Genomic DNA, 14,822 nt, shown 5'->3' with positions numbered 1-14,822 from the left:
TCCTGCCTGGAATATCATAGCACCTGGGGGCTGCCTCCCCCTCATTTTATCTCATTAAAAAGTCAGTGTTTCTTATTCCTGCATTCTTTATTACTTCATCACACGAATGGGGGGATAACTGCCACGGTAGGCCAGGAGGGGTGTGGGAGGAGGGAAGCAATGGGTGAGGTTGTTGCAGGGGCACCCCCTAGAATGGCATGCAGCCCATCATTTCTACGGGATCTCTGGGGCTCTGACCCGGAGCGGCTGTGCTCTCTGCTTCTCTGGTAGACTTGCCCTATATTCTAGGCAGGACTGACTCTATTTTTAGAAAACACATAAAGAAGTCATTCCCATTTTTGTCCATGCGCCCCTGGCCGACCTCAGCAAGGCCTGCCAGGAGCACCCATGACAGCAGCAGACGGTACAATATGACTGGTAACCATCATTGCCAATTTCCAAAGCAGCAGACGGTGCAATAGGGCTGGTAATAGTCTCTGCTACTTTGCAAAGGCATATGAATGCTGCTGTGTAGCACTGCAGTACCGCGTCTGTCAGCAGCATCCAGTACACATACGGTGACAGTGAAAAAAGGCTAAACAGGCTCCATGGTGACCATGCTATGGCATCTGCCAGGGCAATCCAGAGAAAAAGGGTGCAAAATGATTGTCTGCCGTTGCTTTCACGGAGGAAGGAATGAGTGACGACATTTACCCAGAATCACCCCCGACACTGTTTTTGATCCATCATGCATTGTGATCTCAACCCAGAATTCCAATGGGCGGGGGAGACTGTGGGAATTATGGGATAGCTATGGGATAGCTACTCACGGTGCAACGTTCCGGAAATCGACGCTAGCCTCGGTACATGGATGCACACCACCGAATTAATGTGCTTAGTGTGGCCGTGTGCATTCGACTTTATACAATCTGTTTTTAAAAAACAGTTTCTGTAAAATCGGGATAATCCCATAGTGTAGACATACCCTCAGTGAATCATGAATAGAAAAGTGGTCTCTGAGATAATTAGTCTCTAACCCATTGAAAGCCGTAAAGGTTAGGACCCAGAATCAAATGGAGAATGCCTATGCCCTCAGAGGTTTCCCTGCTTAAAGCCACTGTATTTTGCACAAGTTGGAGTCTCTATTTGGTCCTTGCCTTCAGATCAGCTAGAGGGCAGGTCTAGTCTTAAAACATTGCATCACTGCAGCTGCTTAATGAAGCATCTGAGAAGTGAGGTTTTTTACCCACAAAAGCTTATGCCCAAATAAATCTGTTAGACTTTAAGGTGCCACCAGACTCCTTGTTGTTTTTGCTTTAAGGAAGATGCTCTAAGCCAACGGGAGAGAGCTTCTACCATCGGCTTAGTTAATCCACTTCCGCAAGAGGTGATAACTATGTCTTCTTCTGCCAACATAGCGCTCTCTTCACCTGCACTTAGGTCAGTATAACTACATAACTCCTGAGTTTGGATTATTCACACCCCTGAGTGACATAGTTATCCTGAAGTTATTCTGTAGTGTAGACCAAGGCAGAGACTTTAATTATAGGTTTACTTGTAATATATCATCCAACCGCTAGATGCCTCTGTGTGCTGTTTGGAGTTCCAGAGAGGGTATTGGGGAGTGTGGTATATAACAGGAGACACAACTGGAACTGGAGCTGTGTGGAAACCTGTTTGCTTACTTCTGTAGTTGTAGCTATTTTCTTTTTAAAAAACCCACCATCAGTTCAAGAAGAAGTGTGATTCCACATATCATAACAAAGAGCAACCTATTCTTAAAATGATCCAGTTATTATTCAGCTCAGTTTCATGACATTCAATAACAGGCGTTTTATGCTCAAGAAAGATGCTGGAATATGGGTCCTATATTTTAAATTGAACTAATAGGTTCCTGCTCCATTGCATAGGTTTCACAATAAATTATAGAAACCGATGAAGCTGATATTTTTAGCTTCATATCTCATTTGGAAATTACATATATATCTAATGGGAATAATCTTGTTCAAATAATGATTATTATTAATAATAATGACAGCACAATATAAGTAAAAATATTAGTCTGGAAGCAAATACAGATCAGCAAATATAAACGAAGATTGATTAGTAAATATACTAGTTGTGGCTGGGAAACAATTAAAAATGGTTCTCCAGGCAAGACAGATGTAAGTTATTCAGGAACAGGCATAGGTAATGAGTTACGGGTCTGTGATGACTCCTTATGCGAGAAGTGTACCCATCACAAAAACACCCTCACCTAGAAAACTTGGCTATATCTGCAGAGAATCAAGGACTAAATGGGTTGTGGAGTCTGAATTAGGAAGTTATTACTAAAGATGGTCCCTCTAGGCAGAAGGTAACCACTGGGTGAGGGGAAGAAGAGGGACAAGTCCCCTAATGTTTTATTATACAGTTGATGTCTTTCCTCAACGCAGCTGCTGGTTTTGTACATTCTTACACCTCCTCCCTGCCCCTAGTTTTGTACGCAGTGCCCCTCCACATGAGTGAGGAAAGCTGGTCTTCTAGCTAAGGTACAGTATTTAGATTCCAGAGTCATAGGGTCAAGACCTAGCTTTGGGATTTTCCTGTATGATCCTGGGCAAGTCATTTGATCTCTCTGGGCCACAGTTCCATATCTGTAAAATGGGGATGAAAATGATTATTTTTGCCTAATCTTTTGCCTGTTTGGATTGTTCTATGTGTGAGGCAGAGTCTGACTTTACCACTGGTATGTACAACACCTAGCACAATGGGACCCCAATCTCAGTTGGGGCATCTAGGCATTACTGTGATACAAATAAACAAATAAGCAGGGTTAATGGATGTTTCCCACATATTGGGGGAGGAGCATGAGGAAAGCTGGCAGGAGTATAATTTATGCCATTGCCCATTCTGTAGACCCAGGATTTTTACAACACTGTTGATCTTTCATGTTTCACCAATATTAAATTCAGACAGACAGAGTGAGTTTTACCTTTTTTTCCTCTTTCTAAATTTGCTTTTCCCATTTTTAATTAAAAAAAGAAAAAGACTCATGTCACTAGCTAGGAGCTAATCAGGGCAGTTAGAGGCTGTGTGAGAGAACTAGCACTGACCTTGTATAATGCACGGTCAGGAACCGAAAAAGGGTTTTCTTATTAATTGGCTCAGATTTTAATCTCTCCAGGACTGGGCACCGGGAACCTGGCTAATTTCTCCTATTCAACCAAAGATTAAATTGGGCACAGGGAGTGAGCTGGGAAACAGTGTGGAAAGAATGCTACTGTCTCCATTGATAGAGACATTGATCCTGCAAAGCACAGGTGCAGGGAATTACCCATAGTACACCAAGCAGAGACTGTGATCCTGCTTTAATGAGAGCATTGATGTGTCACTGTCAATTAGCTCCTGCCCCATAGCAAGGCCTAAAAGGGAGTGTGTAGCTCAGAACCTCATTTGCACGATGAAGGGTTAGGTGTAAATGCATATCTCTTGTGACACACCCATTCTCCACTCACACTATGTATTTCCACCATGTTGCCTGAGAAGCCTATCTATTTCTGTAACCTGTGCATTTGTAACTGAGGGAGATAGTACACAAGTGAATAGAGATTTATAAGTTCTCAGACAATGGATGAAATCTTGGCTCAGTTGACCCCAGTGGAGCAGGATTTCACCCCATGTCTATTGTTTAACCTCACTTGCACCCAGATGTAATCTCCACCTGTACTTATGTGGAATGCAAGTCTTTACACACCTTATCACTTGCAGGATCAAGGCCAAAGTGTAGTGTCAGTTTGTAGTTTGGTATTATTCTTTAACTTCTACAATTAAGAGTCTACTGTCTGCACAGGTCGCTGCATGTTGTGAGGCAAAGCAATGCAGTATGTTATAGTGGAAAGACACACACTGTGCTCCTTCCAGGCGAATCTCTATGTTTCCCTTCTATGTTTTGCTTATTTTCCTCTAACCTACAACAAAAGCCATCCCAGGTGAAAGCATAGGTTCACTCATTGCATACAGACTGCATGGTAATCCTCTCCTAAAAATAATAGTTTGAAAATGACTGTATGTTACTTGAAATCTCTCTGTTTTAAAACTGATTAATAATCTGTGACACACAAAAGCTTCAAATCGGATAAACAGCAAGCTCAAAGGTTTATCTCGGGGTCGGCAACCTTTCAGAAGTGGTGTGCCGAGTCTTCATTTATTCGCTCTAATTTATGGTTTTGCGTGCTGGTAATACATTTTAACGTTTTTAGAAGGTCTCTTTCTATACGTCTATAATATATAACTAAACTATTGTTGTATGCAAAATAAATAAGGTTTCAAAATGTTTAAGAAGCTTCTTTTAAAATTAAATTAAAATGCAGAGCCCCCCAGAGCAGTGGCCAGAACCTGGGCAGTGTGAGTACACTGAAAATCAGCTTGTGTGCGGCCTTCGGCACACGTGCCATAGGTTGCCTATCCCTGGTTTATCCGAACCCCATTCAATATCTTTTATCTTAAAAAAAAATGAAATCAAAAAAATCCCAAGAAAATCTGGGGTGGAAATCTCTTTAGAACAACAATTCACAAAATCTGTTGGTTTCTGAATGCCCTTCCAGCTCAAGGCTTTCATCCACACATATATGGATCCAGACTTTAATCTTCTCTCAGTGCAGGAACCTCTGGTGTGAAGCATCTGTATGTGGACTAAAATACTGTTTTGCATTAAGAGTCAATGGAATTTGTGGTGTTTTTAGCACCAAGCCCTTCGTATCTATCTAGTGATCTATTGACAGTTGTGTGGCAGTGGGGAGAACACAGTAAGAGATAGGGTATTGTCCAGATGTGCTCCTGTGGGCCAGAAAAGTGCTTCCAGTGCTTTTGAGAATGAATGCTATGTATAAGATGCAAGTGAAATCACTTTGGATGACATTATGTTATAAACAAGCTACCACAACCTACTGTATAAATCAAGCCAGAGGCTGCATGTCAGCCTGGACCATAGAAGCAATTCCAAATCAACCTGTCACAGGTATTCGTCCCACTTCCATCCAGAGATGGAAGCGAATTGTATCAGGACTGATGAGTGTAAGTCCCAGTGTAAGTCATTGTGTGGCAGAAGCAGACGCGAAATTGTATGTCAGCTGTGAAAATATTGCACTCAAAGCTTCTTGGTGTGAAATTTGTTATAGCTAGGTCTCGTCAGAATGCTATTTTTGGTGTCATCAGCACTGAGAGTCCAATACAGAAACATCTTTATGCTTTTAGAAAAAGATTATTGTGGCCACGGCATGCAGTCTTGGTTTGATTTTCCAGACAGATATGGCATGTTCTTTCTTTACCGATTTGAACTGCACTGTGTTAATTTGATTCATTACAAAGCAGATGAAAAAAATCCAAAAGTCATATAGGAATATATGCACGTAGCCCAGCATTTCTTCTACGGTAACACTTGGCACTTTTCACCTTCAAAGCACCATGCTAATGGGATGGCCTCCATCTTGGCTGACCCCATGAACCGAACAGGGGATCTCCAGAGGAAAAATCACAAGCTACTATAGCTTAAGTTAAAGGTATCCAGCTGTGGGGGAGGGAGAGTGTAACATTCATTTCCTCTGTGGAACAGGCACCAGTCAGTTCCACTAATTTAAGCTAGGACCTGATGAATCTTTCTTTGAAGTCAATGGCATAACTACCAATGACTTAAATTATTATTAATTACATTTTTCTTGCAGTAATGACTACAGGCCCAAACAGAGATCAGGGCCTCATTCTGCCAGGTGCTGGACATGCACATCGAAAGAGACAGGCCCTGCCCCAAAGACTTTACAATCTAAAGACATAAATCAAACAAAGGGTGGGAGAAACGAATTATTATTATCCCAAATTTACCCCTGGAGAATTGAGGCACAGAGAGGTTAAGCCGCTTGCCCAGGGTCCCAGAGGAATGTGGCAGAACTAAGAACTGAATCCCACCTCACCACACGTTCACTGCAAGACCATCTAAGGAGAGAAAGAGCTGGACTCCCAACTAAACAGCCCAGTTTTCAGAGGCGCTGAGCTCCTGCTGCTCCCCTTGATTCAGTCGTTCTAGTCACATAAGTGTTTGAGTCCCTTTAGATCTCATATTCGCTTTGCAGTAAAATACAGATCCAAGCTGTGAAGTCTGGATCCGGACCCCCAAAGATCAGTTGTGTTCTATGGAAGTCTATAGTGGAATTTGCAATCTCTGTCCTTCCTAAGGCTTCTGTTTTCCTCAGAGAGACAAGGTGGATGAGGGAATGTCTTTTATTGTTGGTGAGACAGACAACATGGCTACAACTACACGGCAAATCTTCTCCTTCATCTCTAATCATAGTGGTTTGGTAAGTCAAAAAAAGCAAACATCACCCTTCTATAGCTATATGCTGTGTGCATTATTATTTTGAGCTGGATGCTTAATGGCAGTGAAAGGTATTACGTTGATAGTCCTGAATTCTTAACAACTTGAGCCTAATTCTCCTCTAAATTCTGGACCTAATTCCCCTTGAGGTAACCTGTCTCCAGGCTGACTCTCCTTGGAGGGGGTCCTTCACTAGCAGTCACTACAAAATAAATTCTGACTGCATCAATAGAGGGCAGTGAATGCTGCAAAGGATGGTCTGATGCTGGCTCTAGCTGGGCATGCAGGAAGTCATGGGGTTTAGCCCTGGCTCTGTGGGCAAGTCACTCCACTCCATGCTCTGTGCCCATCTTTACTCATCTGTAGCCTATTCACGTTCAATCCTAAACACCGCTTTCCCTATCATCCTGTTACCTTTGTCTTTAAACACCACCCAGCAGACCTACAAATACAAGGCTGCAATACGGCCAGCCTTTCTCTCTGTCATATGCTGCCAGTAGAAGCCAGTTTGACTCTACCAGTCTCTGCTATGTTGATTTTCCCAGTCTTAGGCTGCAAATGTTTGAAGCTGGCAGCCCAGGGACTGGCCAGCACAGTTCCCCAGGCCATGGTACTTTGCTCAGGTTTCCCTCTAGGATTGGTTTTATTGTGGTGCACACACCAAAATTAGCTTTCTCTCTAAAGACCCATGGGAAGCAGAGACGACGGTTGGCATGGCACCCAAAAGGTTTCTGAGCTCTGGCCAGACATCACTGGACTGGTTTTGTTGCCTTGTTAATCTCCACACACCCAGTGCAGGGGGAAGATTATAGCCAGCTTTAAGTCTGTATCCAGCTTAGTCAGAGGGACCTCAGACAGGGAAAGGTACTTTCCAAAGGCAGAAATAATATTACGTGTGTTGGCACTTTATTCAGATGATGCAATTTGCAGCACTTTAAATACAATGACATTCACATCCCCACCTCCACTGACTGGGAGAAAATTTCATGATCAAAGGCAGCTGGAAACCAGCAGCTCCAAATTTAATATGTGTCAAAGCAGAAGTAGCTTTAAAATAAAACGTTGCTAAATTTTTAAAGCCCCGTGCTGGGGTGGAATGGCTTGTGTGGAATGTATTATCCATGCGTTTATATTCTCTGTGCTTTTCTATGTACAGTAACAAGTACAGAAATGGCACTTCAGGCAACAGAGCTGGGATCTGTTAAGAACCCATCATCAGCCTTTTCAAATTAGTATTGAAACAAAACCCTCTGAAGGGGCTCTATGAATAATCTTAAAGCAATTTCTTCCAAAGGGCAGCAGGTGTAGGAGCTTTCTAACAAAGGGAGTGAACCTGTGCAGCATCTGCTCGTCAGGAACCTCGTGGTGGAGTGAGCCAAATGCCAGCTTGGCTAGCTAAGTAACAAGGCATTTGTCATACTCTGAGATGCATGCTGTGGCTATCTGAGCACTAACAATACAGAGCCAGATTGTGACATTCTCACTCACAGTGTATTGGTTGTAGTTATTATTTTTGCATTACATTAGCAAGCAGAAGCCCCAGCTGAGCTCGAGGTCCAATTGGACCTATATGCATCAGGGCCGTCCCTAGGGAGTTGCGGGTCTCGGGGGGAAGTGATGGATTCGTCTCTTCTGGGACCGACCGCACTGGCCAATCGCACTGGTCCGCGAGTGCCTCCAAAGTGCGGGACCCAGACCAGTCACCCCGAATCACCCTACCCAAGCAATGACTCTGCATGAGTGACAGTCCCTGTCCAAAAGAGCTTAGGAACAAATTTTCAAAAGTACCTAAGTGACTTAGGAGCCTAAGACCCATTTTAAAAGAGGGTGACTGTGAATGTGAGGGAAGATGGGAGGGATAAGGGTGGATAAGGGGTGAGTGTGACTGGGAGGGGTAAGGGCAGATGAGGGGTGAGTGTGACTATGATGGGGAGGGGTAGCTCAGTGGCTTGAGCATGGGCCTGCTAAACCCAGGGTTGTGAATTCAATCCTTGAAAGAGCCATGTTGGGATCAAGGGAGAAAATTTGTATTTGGCTCTATCAGAGGAGGCTGGACTCCATGACCTTTTGGGGTCCCTTCCAGCTCTATGAGATAAGTATATCTCCATATAATTATGAGGGGTGAGTGTGACTGTGTGGGGGATGGGAGGGATAAGAGCAGATGAGGGGTGAGTGTGACTGGGAGAGGCAAGGTGGGGACCAGAAGAAAACTTGTGCCTCCTGATATTGGGGGGGCACAATTTAGAGGGGATGGCACATGACTGCTCCACATGTCTTCTCTGCCCAGCAACCCCTCCACTTTGTGCCTAGTCACCTCGCTCTCCCCACCCCACCAGCGTGACCTGCATGGGGGGTGTCCTCTTGTGTTCTCCTGCTGCACTTCCCCTGTAACATGTTCCCCACCCAGGCCTGGCTGCCAGGAACAGGGGCTGATCAGGACAAAGCCACCTTTCACACTGGCTGAAGCTGGCTGCTCTGGGTCTGGGTGATGGTGGCAGCAGCCCGCTCCCCTCCCAGGCCCAGCTGCCAGGAACAGGAGCCAAGTGAACCAGAAATATGCTGGGGGGCAGGAGAGGGGACTCCAGCTTACTCGGCTCTTCTCCCCAGCAGCCAGGCTGGGGTGGCCCACTGCCACTGCCTCCCAAGCCGGACTCTCGCAGTCAGTACAGAGCAGTGACCCGAAGCAGCCGGTGTGAGAAGTGGCTGGTCCCACCCCCTCCGCTCACCGCCTGGGCCTGGCTGCCAAGGACAGGGACAGAGTGTGACAGGGGGCAGGCACAGAGGGAGAAGGACAGAGCCCTCTCCCTCCTCCCTGGCAGGCCAAGCAGAAATCTAGGCAGGGACCTGACCCCGCATTCATCCCCCTGCCCATCCCCTATGAAGGAATGTCTCTCTCTCTCTGTTCTCCTGCCTTGTAGCAATGGAAATGTTAGCATTCTGAATTGTCATTGGAAAATGACATCTTTGAAGAGGCTGACTATTCCCTTAGCCTATAAGGGGATGATTGATGATGACTGGCAAACCCATGATTTGAGGATGAACTCTACCACGGATTTACATAGGGGTCCTGTGCTACCTGTCAGCTCTGTGTTCTTGGGAAACCAGGGCGCAGTACCCAGCCTGTCTGACTCACGAAAGACCTTCCCCCTGCCCCTTGCCTTTGCTTGAACCAAAACTGATCAGAAGAAAGACTTACAAAAGGCAATGAAAAGGCAGTGGGAGACACACCTAAACCCCTCCAGACAAGGGTGACAGGATTAAGGAAACTCCCCTAGCCTCATTTGCATCTAAACTGGGACAAGGAGGCATCTCCATTAGCATTCAGAACAGAGAACAGAGATTCCAAGTCAAGAACCGCACTGAACTCTGGGACCAGAAAAGCAGGGAAGCAGTGCATGATGGGGGAATTCTGCTCCAGCTGTTAATGAACCCATGCCTGTACACACCCAGCTCAGCAGTTATCAGACCAATTCTAGTAATAAATTCTTTACTGGTATCCAAAATAGTGACACTCCTTAATTGCATTGTGAGCTCCCTGCAAGGAACACCGCCCATAACCAGGTATAATCAGTTCCCACTGTTTAGCCTGAACAAAACAACTTTGGTATACTCCCTTGAGCCATCAGTTTACATATAAACAAATCTAATGTTCTCCCTTGAACCACTGTTTCTCTACAAAAACCCCTACCCTGCTCAAGCAAGTGCTCTGATGCCTGGATCCAAAATCTGCATCAGTTCCATTGAGACTTCATCTTCTCCTGGCTATTCGTGCTGGGGGTTCTGCCTGTCGCCAGCACTCCGGACTCTCAGCCACCACCACCACCTAGGACCCACAATTCATTCAAGCTTCACAAAGTGGTGAGAACCCAGCTCTCTCTCTCTAGGTATAGCTTTGTGACCCTGACTTGTGTGATCAGTTATAGTTTTCTAAACCTGACTTTTATAATCAAATTTAAGTTAGCTTTAATAATATAACTGTTTTGGTTGGTTGATTCCTCTATGGTTATTACCTGGCAATAAATAACTTTCATGATTAAGCTGGTTGCTTCTCTCTCTCTCTCTCTCTCCCTCATGTGTGTTTTTTGGTTTCCTCATTCAGTCTGCAGGAACGTGCCTCATACATAAGCTAAAAGATCCCTGCAGCACACAAAATTGCTGCGGGGTTTGCTCATCAAGTGGGTTACTAGCAGAACAAGTGTAACATGAAGGTGGAGATAGAAACGTGCTGAACCTCAGACATATGAGGGTGGCAGCTTGGAAGTTCTGCTTGACCCAGTCTGCTGAGTCCACAGGCATATGAGGGTGGTGGATTGAAAGTGGTGCTCAACCCAGCCTGCTCAGGCATACTCTATTCCGGTGTGGTGCCCATGGCATATGAGAGTGACAGCCTGGAGGTGCTGCTTGACCCAGCCCACTGAGTCCAGGGTCATATAAGGGATCAGCTTGGGAGTGCTTATTAACCCGGTCCTCTCAGACACGCTCTCTTAATATGTGTGTGTTTGTGTTCATCTAATTCTGGGGCGGGAAGAACCCAGCCCTGGGGAATCTAGGTGCTGCAGAATAGCTCCATTGGGAGGGAACTTGAAGCAGGAAGAAGTAGAGTTCCATATGAGAACACAAGTGACACAAGCAGTACATCGATAGAAGTACAGAACTCCCTCCCCCCCAGAAGAGTAACCCTAATAAATGAGCATACCCCAAAGTAACAGGCAAACCTGATAACTCCAGAGATGACTCAGGAGTCCGATCCTGGAACTACAAATCCATTCACAGTAGGTACAGACATTTTGTGGCAGGCAAGCGGTCTGCTGGGAGAAAGTTGTTTCTTTTTTCTTCCTCCTCTCTCTCTTTTCAGCTTCAACGGCAAGACACTTCTCCTTGAAGCGGGCCACTGCCTAACGGAGGATATGGTGCACTGGGGTCAGTTGGTGGCTTGCTCTTCCCAGCTTCTGATGTCCACATAAGTTTTCTTAAGATACCCTTTCTGTGAGTGTCTTTGCAGAGTTTCCTCTGACCACCGTGGGATCTCTGACCATGGGTGAGCTAAGAGTGGAGGACTTGTTTTGTGAGGTGAGATTCTCACATCCGCACACAATGTCCAGCCAAGGAAAGTTGGTGCAGGAGGATAATTGCGTCAGTGCTGGTGACATTGGCTTCAGCGAGGATGCTGGCATTAGTGTGGTGATCTTGCCACTTGACACGAAGGATCTTCCGGGGGCATGTCTACACTACAAGCGCTACACCAGCACAACTGTAGCATTGCAGCCATGCCTCTGTAGTGTAGACATTTACTACAGCGACAGAAGGGGTTTTTCCATTGCTGTGGTAAATCCACATTCTCGAGAGGCAGTAGCTAGGTTAAGAGCTGCTGTGGGCAGGGCTGGCCCCAACCCTCTGGCCTTGCTAAGCCATGCATCACCATCAACACTGCTAGCTGGGCATGCAGTGTCTGTGCTCGATACACTGCCATGAGTGTAGACATCTCCTCACAGTAAGAGACAGTCAATGCCCAGAAGAATTTACAATCTAAAGAGAAAAGGTGGACAAAGGAAGTATTAATACTATTTTGCAGATGAGATGAATGCAGAGAGATGCCATGACTTGTCCAAGGTTACCAAGAAAGTCTGAGCCACAGCCAGGTGTTAAACCTAGATCTTCTGATTTCCAGCCTACTGCTTAAGCCACAAGACTGACCATCTTCTGCAGCCTTGCTATACCATGTGTCAGTGATGGAAACTTCTTGCATCAATAGCCTTAGCATGCAGTGCTAGTGGATTATCTTTCTTATTACTCATCAGTTTTATAAGAAATGAGTATTGGTGATGTAGTGTCAGTGTCTAGGAGTCCACTTCAGCCGTAAAAAAAGAAAATAGAAATAGACTTTTCTTCTGGGAGATTGTACCCCTGCAATGCAATGAAAATGATTAGGGGTCTGGGACACATGACTTACGAGGAGAGGCTGAGGGAACTGGGGTTACTTAGTCTGCAGAAGAGAAGAGTGAGGGGGGATTTGATAGCAGCCTTCAATTTCTTGAAGGAGGGTTCCAAAGAGGATGGATCTTGGCTGTTCTCAGTGGTGGCAGATGATAGGACAAGGAACAATGATCTCGAGTTGCAGTGTGAGAGGTCTAGGTTGGATATTAGGAAACACTATTTTACTAGGAGGGTTGTGAAGCACTGGAATGGGTTACCTAGCAAGGTGGTGGAATCTCCATCCTTAGAGGTTTTTAAGACCTGGATTGATAAAGCCTTGGCAGGGATGATTTAGTTGGTGTTGGTCCTGCTTTGAGCAGGGGATTGGACTAGATGACCTCCTGAGGTCCCTTCCAACCCTAATATTCTATGATTCTAATGGGATTCTTGTTTTATAAGCTGTGCAGCCAAATTTGATTGCATAACAGCATTTGAGAATGTGTTGCTCTGGGACTCATAATGTAGGAAGTGGAAGTAACAAATTTAGGCTGCAGGTCAGTTCTCCAAGGATACAGTAAAGTGCAACATCAATCATTCCATATTTCCTTATTGTTTCAGGTCAAAGCATCACCTAGCATTGAGATAGTATCTGTAACTGTCACTAACAGATTACTCTTGCATCCCTAAAAATATACTTTTACTTATGCATGAAATGCCAATTAAATTCACTCCATGAGATAGGTCGATATTGAAATTATAAGTGTCCAGTATAATATAAAGTGCACAATTGATTTTAGATCCTCTGTTATATGCACAGCGTGTAATTACTGATAGTAAATATAAAATGAAAAAATAGAAGCTTATGAGATACTTCAGTGCAGTTGCTCACTGAGATCCACATAAATCCAAGGGACACACATTAGAAGTGCAAGCAGCAGCATAAAAAAAACCTAAGCTGGAACTACAACCTTCATGGACGGAAAACAAGAGCAATCCTTATATGGTTCAGCAGCAAGCACCTCTCATCTGAAAAGGTAATGGCCATGCATCATTTATGTTTTCTCTGGTGGAGAGGAAAAATGAATAGAATAAGTATTTGTTAACACACATGACAGCGTGCTGAATAAAAATGCCAAGAGACCTATATATTCCCATTTCTTTATCTTAAATAAATAAGTACAATTGGTAAATGGTAATGCTTCTAAAACAACTTTCAGCCATGTTTTTCAGGTGCTTTATATTGCCAACGATAGCTTTGCTTTGTGATTTAATATGTTTTGCTTGTGAGTGCAGAACAAGATTTCAGTGACTCATGCTAAGCTGCCAGCTGTGTTCTGTTCTATTCAGATTTTTACACCATGTTAAGCACCTTGGTATATGAATCCCTAAGAAGGGCAACTCTAGGACTCTAACCTTCATTCTTCAAAAGGTAACTGCTTTAGCCAGCTAAGCTACAGTGCCAGTGATCTATGGGATCAATTCAGTGCCCATTAAATTCAATTGAACGGCTCTCATTGACTCCAGGGGACATCAGAAGAAGCCTTTCAGAGTCAGGAGAGCCAAAGAAAACCAGCTGCTGTCATGGATTGGTTAATGTATATTCTCTGTTGAAAGGAATCAGATGTTTGTGATTATGTTGCCCACTAGTTACTGACCTAAAAAAAGATAACAGTTCCTGTTTGACTCTCTTTGAGCTTAGCTGCTACAGAAGAATAAAGACAACTTGTATCGATAAAGAGTTCTTCAAAAGTTCAGGGTAATTAACCATTGCAGAATTATCAAGAAAGATGGCCTGTTGCATCTGAGGAAGTGGGTATTCACCCACGAAAGCTCATGCTCCAAAACGTGTTAGTCTATAAGGTGCCACAGGACTCTTTGCTGCTTTTACAGATCCAGACTAATATGGCTACCCCTCTGAGCCCTGAACCAAGTGGGTCCAAACCTTGAAGAAGTCTGGGTCTGGATCCAGACCTAGATGTTGTGATTGGCACTTTCTTTGAATATCTATTTATCTATCATACATTCTTCCCCAGTTCCTGTCATCAAGATATTTGAGTGCCTCTCTAACGGCATGAGCAATATCCTTTTTCCAAATACTCATAAACTCTGTGAGTTTTGGATCTAAATCTAGATCCAGAATTTGTGCCACTAACTATAAGTTTATTAACAAACATATTCTTTGACAGGGTTACTGGCCTAGTGGATAGGGGGAAGCAGTAGGTTTGTTGTATCTTGATTTTAGTAAGATTTTTGACATTGTTCACATGACATTCTCATAAGCAAACTAGGAAATTTGTTCTAAATGAAATTACTATAAGGCAACTGTACAGCTGCTTGAAAGACTGTACTCAAAAAGTAATCAACAGTTCGCTGTCAGACTGGGAGGGTGCAGCTAGTGGGATCCCGTAGGGTCTGTCCTGAATCCAGCACTACTCAGTGTTTCATTAATCATTTGGATAATGGAGTGGAAAGTGTGCTTATAAACTTTGCAGATGACACCAAGCTGGCAGGGGTTGCAAGCACATTGGGGGACAGGATTAGAATTTAAAACAACCTTGACAAATTGGAGAATTGGTCTGAA

Source organism: Gopherus evgoodei, chromosome 2 (assembly GCF_007399415.2).
Source record: "Gopherus evgoodei ecotype Sinaloan lineage chromosome 2, rGopEvg1_v1.p, whole genome shotgun sequence".
Classification (NCBI taxonomy): domain Eukaryota; kingdom Metazoa; phylum Chordata; order Testudines; family Testudinidae; genus Gopherus; species Gopherus evgoodei.
Note: the sequence above shows the minus strand (reverse complement) of the source record.